At 37.3% G+C, this 10,124-nt stretch overlaps 1 pseudogene; it reads right to left on the reverse strand.

Annotated features, from left to right (window-relative positions):
* Positions 1-7,113: 7,113 nt before the first annotated feature.
* On the reverse strand, positions 7,114-8,467 carry LOC120112129 (annotated as a pseudogene).
* Positions 8,468-10,124: the final 1,657 nt, after the last annotated feature.

The raw sequence follows: 10,124 nt of genomic DNA on the forward strand, positions 1-10,124 counted from the left end.
AGTCAATCATTAGGAAATCTCTAGATTCAGCCCACGGTATTGGGCATCTCTCCGACAAGTCAAAACTGCAAGCAAGGGATCAAAAAGTGGTTTTCCCTTGTGACAAACTATCTCAAGCAAAATAATTTCATGCAGCAATAATATTGGTAATGCGTACCTCCAGCCATAATTATTTAAATATTTGATTAGAGTCTATCTATAAGAAAACTTTAAGAAGGAGTCTTCGAACCTATTCCTCCGTAAAAACCATATAACAGATGGAATATCGCAGGCTCAAAAATAAGATAGGCTAGGAACCCTTATCAAATAACCAAAACCTCATTAGTTTTCTTCAATCAAGAAAACTACTTTAGGCATAACTAAAGATAGTGAGTAGTTACCTACCACCTAAAGTTATCCAACAACTAAACCATGTATATAGACTATATAGAGATGTGTCCAACATTCTCTCACTTGGCCCACATGATGTAGTTAGACAATCCTCATAAGTGATAGTTAACACAATAGTATTGCCACAATTACTTTATTGTCACTCAACTAATCAACTAGTATGTAACTATTGCCCAAATAGAAATTCTCTATACACGAATCATGATGGTCTTACTCTCTAGGCGAGCATTTCCTTCCATGAATTACAATGTATGATACTTTCTAATTGAGTACCTCATAATACTTTATGAATGATCTCTTATAAATCATTTAAGGTCCAACTTTATTGATCTAAATGGATCATGATCTCGTATTTAACAAATTACTTAATGTGTACAATAGACATCATGTCATTAGTTAACCAAATATGTTTATAATTATACATAACAGTCAGAGAATTATAAGCAATAAATTAAAATGAGCCAAAAGGTCTTATATGAAATACATGATCACTTAACAACTTTGCCGACAAATCTTTAGTCATAGGATCAGCAACCATGAACTCAGTATTTATGTGTTTAATAGCCACTTCTTGCTTTTCAACATTTTCTCTAACAACCAAATACTTTGTGTCGATATGCTTACTTTAGCTTCCATTTTCATTATTTTTAGAGAAGAAAACTACAGCCTAATTATCGCAGAAAATTCTCAATGGCCTAGTAATAGAATCGACAACCTTTAGTCCAGATATAAAATTCTTCAACCATAGTGCATGTGATATAGCTTCATAGCATGCGATAAATTCTGTCTTCACAGTGGATGATGCAATAATAGTTTGATTTGTGCTTCTCTAAGATATAACACCTTCAGCAAGAAGAAAGATGTATTATGAAGTAGACTTTTTTGTATCTATGTATCCAGCAAAATCCGAATTTGACTATTCAATCACTTCCAGATGTGTGCAAACTTGAAGTCCTTAGTTCCTTGTAAGTACCTTATAACCCTTTTGGCTGCTTTTCAATACTCTATATCTAGGTTACTTTTGTATCTACCTAACATTTCTATTGCATTTCTAGTATCAGATCTAGTGCAGACCTGCACATACATGAGACTCGCTACTGCAAAACTATAAGGGATGTTTTTTATCTATTCTCGTTCCAATATATTTTGGGGACATTGATTCAAATTGAATTTGTCCCTTTTGATAATGGTCCTGCAATAGATGAGCAATCCTTTAACTTAAACCTTTCTAGAACTTTTTTAATGTAAGCTTTTTGAGATAGTCCTAAGGTTCTTTTGACTCTACATTTTTGAATCTCTATACTAATGACATAAGAGGATTCACCCATATTCTTTATTTGAAAGTTCTAGATAAGAAATTATTTGGTCTCATGCAATAAGCCCAAGTTATTACTTGCAAATAAAATATCATCTACATATAAAACTAAGAAAATATATTTTCTCCCACTATATTAAGGTATGTACATTGATTAACAATGTTTTCTATGAAACCATATGAAGAAACAATGTTATGAAACTTTATATACCATTAACAAAAAGCCTGTTTTAATCCATATATAGAATTCTTTAGTTTGCAAACTAAGTAACTACCCTTCTCACTATAAAAATCTTCAGGTTGATACATGTATGCCTCTTCTTCAAGATCCCCATTTAAAAATATTGTTTTCACGTCCATTTGATGTAGTTCTAAATCAAAATGAGCTACTATTGCCATGATAATTCTAAATGAATCCTTCTTTGAAATTGGAGAGAAAGTTTCATGATAACCAATGCCTTCTTTTTAAGTGAAACTCTTAGCTACAAGTTGAGCCTTATATTGTTTAATATTACAAGATGAGTCTCGTTTGGTCTTGTTGAATTATTTATATCCAATGACTGATGCTCTTTCTAGTAATTCAATATAATCTCGGACTTTGTTTTTAGCCATGGATTCTATATCTTCCTTCATAGCATCATGCTAAAGTGTGGAAATTTCTCCACTAATGGTTTGTGAAAATAAATTCGGATCATCTTTAGATCCAACATCATAGCCAAACTCTTGAAGATATACAATATAATCACTAGAAATTGCTAGTCTTCTAATTTTTGAGGATCTCCTTACTTCCATTGTTTCATGCATATCTTGAATAGTGGTTTCCATATTACTAATTCTTTCATAAGGTGGCTCCTCCTGATATGATTGTTGTTGAATTGGTTGCTATTCAATAAAAATCAGAGTATTACTTGGAAAATCTACCAACTCTTGTGTATTTCAGGGTACCATAAGTGGTTCCCTTATTTCCTTAAATTTCACCCAACAAGGAAATTTAATCCCATTAAATTCATGATCCTCAAGAAATTTTGCATTTCTAGCCTCAACAATTCTTCGAGTATGCGAGAGATGATAAAACCTATATTCTTGGAATTAACTACATAGCCAATAAAAACTATTTATTATCCTAGCATCCGATTCTTTTAGGTGTGAATTATAAACTCTCATTTCAGCTAGACAACCCCATGTGTGTAAATATCTTAAACTTGCTTTTTATCTATTCCATATTTCAAAGGTGTTTTAGAAACATCCTAGATGGAATCCTGTTTAAGATACATATACACAACGATTTTTAAGGCTTCACTCGATAAATATAAAGGTAAACTTGAATTAATTATGATGCTCCTAACTATGTACATAAGCGTGCTGCTCCTTTCAGCCACACCATTTTGTTGTGTTGTACCGGGCATTGAGTATTGGGCAGTAATATCCTTTTTTTCAAGGAACTTTGCAAATGGACCCGACACTTGTCCTTTTTCTATGTAACTTTCATAATATTCTCCATCCTTGTCTAATTTTACAGTTTTTATTTTTTTTTCCTTTTGTTTCTCCACCTTTGCTTCAAAATTTTAAAGGCATCAAGTGCTTTTGCTTTATCAATTCAGAGATAGAGATACATATATCTTGAATGGGCATTAATAAATAAAATAAAATATTTCTGACCATTTAGATGTGGGGTAAGAAATGATCCATAGATATATGTGTGTATGATCTCTAGAAGCTCACTACTTCTTTTGGCAGCCAAAATGGTCTTGTTGGTCTACCTTTCATTTATGCAGTCTACACAAGTACCAAAGTCTATAATGTTAAGAGCCTTTCAAACTCCATCATCTACTAACTTTTTAATTCTCTCTATGGAGATATATCCCAATCTCTTGTGCCAAAGTTTAGAGAAGCATTAATTCATTAATAATACCATATTTAATGCCAACTTCATTCTCATGCAGGGTTAAAAGACTAAACTGATCATAAGTGGGGTCTAATAAAAAAATTTAAATAAATTATCAATTAAAATTCCAAAACCAACAATTTTCTTATCTTTCAAAAGATTCACAACTGAACCATGAAAATTAAATTGAATTTAAATCCAATACAAATCAAGCTTGAAGTAGAAACCAAATTTCTTGAAAATGATGGAACATAAAAGGTGTTTTAAGGTCTAATTGAAAATCAGTTTTTAAAACTAATCTATAAGTCTCCACTGTTTTCACATGTGAACGCATCTAGCTTTCTGAATAGATATCTTATTCACTTTCCACTAGTTTTCTTAGGTTTAGAAAATTCTGCACATTATTAGAAATATAACTTGTAGTAGCTTTTATTAGGAGTTTAATAAAACAAGATTCATAACACACAAATGTACGACTATGATCTAAATGCTAAACAATAAGGCTAAAAGGATGCTCTGATACCACAACGTGAGAGACTCTCAAGTAAAATAATTTCATGCAGCGATAATTTTAGTGATGCATACCTCTAGTCATAATTATTCAAGTATTTGATTAGAACCTATTCATGAGAAAACTTTAAGAAGAATGAGTCTTCTAACCTATGCCTCCGTAAAAGCCATAAAATTATAGAATGTCATAGGCTCAAAAACAGGCTAGGTTAGAAATTCTTATCAGATGATCAAAACTTCATCAGTTTTCTTCCATTAAAAAAAACTATCTTCAAATATAACCAGAGATAATAGGTAATTACCTATCACTCAAAGTTATCCGAAAACTAAACTATATATGTGGGCTATGTAGAGACGTGCCCAACATCTTCCTTGCATAACTTTATAGTGTTAAATGATTTAGTTGCAAAACTAAAGTTTTGCATTATAATGGCGTGTACTTTGTTGTTTGGATAGCTTCAGTATGGGAAAAATACGGTTGTGCAGCTCTTTTTTCTCTGTCATATATATAATGTCTAGAATTACTATAATAATGCTATGTTAAAACTGGTGTCCAGAAGCAAGATATAATCTCCAGAATTAATATAATAATGCTATGTTAAAACTGGTGTGAGAAGTTTTGGTCCCCCCAAGCTCAAAATATTGCACAAGTCCTAGAACTTGTTGGCCCACGAGAAAGATTTGTGTGGTCGCTTCCTGTTTCTCCCCACACACATCCCCACTTTGAACAATGCCATCTTTTGGACGGGGTAAATTTAGGAAGCAATTGACATGAGAAAAAAGTGGGCGGCCGGCATCCCCGACATGTGAGGTAGGATCGTCGTCCCCACCTCCTCTTCAACTCGGATGTGATTTCTTAGTTTTTCTTGTGTAATATTTATATTTTTGATGCTATATAAAAGTGGGATAAAAACAGATATTTGTAATTAAAATAGGTTAAAATCGGATTACAGATCTGATACTAACATATCCATATGCATATTTATTTTATTTAACGAATACAGATACGAATACCGATGTTAGTCGGATGCAAAAATTTATATCCATATATATCTGTTTTAAACAGATGCAGATACAAATCAGATATCCAGAGGCCCCAACATATTGAAGCTATGTGATGATGTGGTTTAGGCATCATAACTAAGCTTACTCAACCAAAAGCAAAAAGAAGAATTGGAGCTTGAAGATTCTTCAATCTTTACATTTTTTGTCACTTAATTGGGATCTCCTGAATTTATGTTGTTCTTGTGAGGCCCAATAGTCCCACATCGGAAAGACTCGTTCCAGAGCCTGGGCATATGAGGCGGGTGTCTCCAAATCCTGCAGACGCGTTTTGGGAGGAAAACAAAACCGGGGAGGGGTGAAGGACGCTTGCGTGAAGCCCCAGAACCGGACAATATCTGGCAGGGGAGCCCCGTGTTCCCCCCCTCATGTGGCCCCCACGTAAGCACTAGGTGCCTCACGTGCCTCGCAGAGGCGGGGGCGTGACATTTGGTATCAGAGCCGAGGACGGCTCTTGTCCGATGGTGGAAAGGGTGTGAGGCCCAATAGTCCCACATCGGAAAGACTCGTTCCAGAGCCTGGGCATATGAGGCGGGTGTCTCCAAATCCTGCAGACGCATTTTGGGAAGAAAACAAAACCGGGGAGGGGTGAAGGACGTTTGCGTGAAGCCCCAGAACCGGACAATATCTGGCAGGGGAGCCCCGTGTTCCCCCCTCATGTGGCCCCACGTGGGCACTAGGTGCCTCACGTGCCTCGCGGAGGCGGGGGCGTGACAGTTCTGATGGTTTATCTTTCCCAAGTGTTGCAATCACTGTGACATTGTGCTCATCCTTCATTTGAGAATGAATCGCAGCATTGGGAATTACCCTCTACACTCCCTTATTCAACTAATTTTGAGTATTTAATTTCCAAACGGTTCTGAAACGCTGACATAATGAGCGTAGTTTCCTCAGATCAAGTCCATGCATTCCAAATTCGAGTAGCCCTGCAACTTCCTACACCGACTTTTTTTTTCCCTCTCGCGAGTTTAGCTTTGCGACTTCGTATCCATTGGATCACCAAAATTAAAAAATATTTAAGAATCCAATCTATAGTGTGTTAGTACCACATGTTACAAAGTTTCAGCCCAAGGAGCCAAGGTTTGAAGCTGTGGCAACCATGTGAAGGCAAAGCAGAAGCTAGAAATGAACATGAGAAACAAGGTTACATGGATTTAGTTTTTGTTTCAACCTATGTAAGTGGGAATGCTGAGTCCTACAATGAACGGTCCTGTGTTGGAGATAATTCTTTTACCATCTAAGTTTGAGGCTATAAATAGTTCTTTCTGCATTAGAGATAAATTCTTTCTTTCTTTTTGATTGCATTCTTTTCTCTCTCTCTTTTTTTTTAAAAAAAAAGAAATGGGATTGGATTCACTTTCCTCGCTCCTAATTCTTGCTACAGAAAGATAGATGATAATTTAACACCTCTTAGAGTCTTCTTGCTTGGTTAATGCAATCCAAAGATTCCAAAGGCTAGGGTACCCAGACTAGAAGAATGAAGATAGCAATCAAAGACAAGACAACGCAATGTGACATGGTAAAAAGAGTCCATCTTTAATGCAGAAAGAATTATTTATAGCCTCACACATTGATGGTAAAAAGAATTACATGGTAAAATAAGTTACAGCAGTCACAACTGAATTAGCCCATGATCTCAAGAGTACAAACTACAAATTAAGTGAACACTGACTCAACAACACCTACAAACTATAAATTAAGTGAACACTGACTGAACAACACCACCAAATTTTATGACCCGTCCGTCCAGTACCATGTTACAAACAATCAACTCTTGCAAATTAAATTAACCAACACAGGACCACTCATTGTAGGACGTCTCAACATTCTGACTTACACTGGTTGAAACAAAAACTAAATCTATGTAACCTTATTTTAGGGTGCAATCATACCAGCACTAATGCACCATAAGAACCCCCTGGGAAGTCCTCGTCTTGCATTCATTTTATTCTTCTTCATTAAAAAAAAAAAAAAGAATCCATGTAACCTTGTTTCTCGTTTCATCATTTCTAGCTTCAGTTTTGCCTTCAAATGGCTGCGACCGCTTCAAACCTAGGCTCCTTGGGCTGAAACTTCTGCTTGACATACACATCCATGTAGTCCCGAAGACAAACTTGGGGTACAAAGGTTGAGCCACTTCTCCGGGGGTTGCTGGAGCTATCGTGGCCTTGGGGGAGGGGTTGTAGAAGGACGCAATGGAGCGGCGGTTGCCATTGCTGGTGGCGAGCACACGGTGCCACACGCTTTTGTATCGCCCATTGCTGAGCACCTCTATCTGATCTCCGGTGTTGATCACGATGGCATTGGCTACAGGCTGGACGTCGATCCACTGGCCATCTTTAAGCATCTGGAGTCCACCTACATGATCGTCTTGGAAGAGCAGGATGACGCCGCCGCGTCGGTGTGGGCACGAAGGCCTTGAACGAGGTCTAGGCGAGGGCATGGCGGGTAGTGGCTCACCTTGGTCCCGAAGAAGGGCTCGTGTTCGCCATTGCCGGAGAAAGCATTCTTTATGCAGCCCTTCTGTAAACCCAAGTTTTCATCCATTATTTCCATTAGTTTCTCCGCCAGCTTCTTGAGCTCTCTCCTGTATTCCTCATGGTTTCCCTGCAAGTAAGGAAGAGAAGGGTTTTAATGAAGCAACCGTATATGTCTTCGGTTGACCTGGCCGGGAAGTGTAGGATCTTACTTGAACTCTGGGGGTTGGATGGCCATTCATTGTCGTCTTGGAGAACAAACACATCCTCCCAATCCACGTCGTCCAACCGCTGAACGTTACTTGTTCTCGCCTTCTTTATCCTCCAATTTGTTCAACAACTGGACAGGGTTGGATTTCTTGAAGGCTTCAGCTCTCAGTTTGTAGCATTCAGAGCTGACCTTCTCACGCGCTCCAGAAGCTCCACCGGAATCCCATGGTTCACCAGCTGACAACAGCAACAACAAGATCGTTGAGAATAAATGACAACATTAATATGTTCATGGCCTAAATGGGTTGCGGCAGTGTTACGACTGACCTGAAAGAATCCCCACTCTTCGCATCCATTGGCGATCTTAGCCAAAGTTTCGGCCCTTTCCTTGCCATCCAACTTCGAGAAGTCGATGACCGGAATTGCCATGTCTAATAGCAAAGGTAGTTCTAGAGAGGGAAGATGAGAACTCAGAAGCTTTATGGCAAGTTTCGGAAGTCTCTCTTCTGCTGTGAGTGGAATTGGTGGCATGGTTGGCCTTTTATAATGCACCGTCTCGGTGTATTTAGACAAGAAAACAGGAAGGATAGTAATTAATGACATTAATCACATTAATCAGGTGTTGGTGGCTAAGCTTGGTCCAAAGGTCATCTTGGGTGACAGCTTTGTCCGCAGCCTTCTTTCCATTGACTGGGATACGCAAGAGCCTTCTTTTCAACTTCCAAGCTAATTAAGTTGACCTGAATGATCTTAAATTCTATGTAGGTAGGCCATGCCTTCCAATATATATATATATATATATATATGGTCTAATTTTACAGACTACCATGTGTTAATAAAAGTAGACCATATTTATCTACCTACCTACCTGTCTGCCTCTCTATCTATCTATCTATATAGATATCAATCTCTATGTGTATGCATGCATATGTTGCCTATTTTACTGGGTTTCTTATCTAGTTCTGCTAGATCTTTGTTGCACCACGCTGGACTTAATCAATAATTGATGATAATCGTAAAGCGAGGATGATGGGATATCTTATATGTACTTAAATTAGATGTACACACTACAAGAAAATACATATTCAGCGACTAAGATTTGAGTTGCCGAATAACCATATTTGGTCGCCGAAACCTTTTCGCGACTAGAATACTCTTCGTCGCCGAACCCTAGTCACTGAAAGGTTTTGGCGACCAATATTGTGTGGTCACCTAAGGTACACCAACAACGACCAACGTTTGGTTGCCAAAGCAACTTTTCAGCGACCAAATTTGTTGTCGCTAATTCCCACGCCGACCAAATAGTTGGTCGTGGAATGTTTGTCTTCCGCTACCAAAAATATGGTCACTGAATGTCTATCTTCCCCCACCATAGTTTGGTCGTAGAATGTATTGGAATGCATTGGCAACAAACATTTTTTGGTGGCAGAAAGTATTAACCTGTATTTAATTAATAATTCAAATTTAAAGCTTAATATTTATTTTTGGGCTCGTTCCAAATCCTGTACAACCAACACAGCCTATCCATTATCCATATTGCACAATACATTTGCTCATCCAAATAGAAGTATACACAATGTTGGAGAATCCATAATCATTCATTATAAATATCATCATCTATAAGTCCTAAAGTCAAGCAAACCTATTAACCATTCATCAAAATGTTTCATCCATACCATATGTTAAAGTGATAATCATCACCAAACACATCAAAATGTAAATTAAAAATCCCAAAAATATCTGATTCTTGCAATTCATCCAAACAACCATCATGTAGATAAAAATATGAATAAACAAAAACTGATTTCTGCTTGTAGACAACTCCACCATGATCATCTGAACAAAGCTATCCATGTACCAAAAACTAGATTCACATGCTCATAACTCCACCATGTATCTGAGAAAGCAAAAAAAGAATACACAATCAATAACCACATGTGAAAAATAATAAACTAAAATTCAAGTATAAGTTCACAATGATATTTCACTTAATTTGGTCTAAATCTCTAAATAACCTACGTAATATAAATGAGAATACATACCAACGATATTTGTGCCACCAGTTGATGACATGGCCCCATCATGATGGATAGACGACTTATGCGTTTGAGTCTTTTCCTTTAAGAACTCTGTCACCAAACTTGTAAGATGTGCAATTTGCTTCTGTTCTCCTCTCGCTCTTCTTTTCCTCCTCACGCTCTCTCCTCTCCTGTTCCAATTGCCTCCGCAGCTCCTCACGCTCCATCTCACGCTCCATCTTCATCTCCTCCATCTC

The sequence above is a fragment of the Phoenix dactylifera genome, chromosome 10 (assembly GCF_009389715.1).
Source record: "Phoenix dactylifera cultivar Barhee BC4 chromosome 10, palm_55x_up_171113_PBpolish2nd_filt_p, whole genome shotgun sequence".
NCBI classification, from domain to species: Eukaryota; Viridiplantae; Streptophyta; class Magnoliopsida; order Arecales; family Arecaceae; genus Phoenix; species Phoenix dactylifera.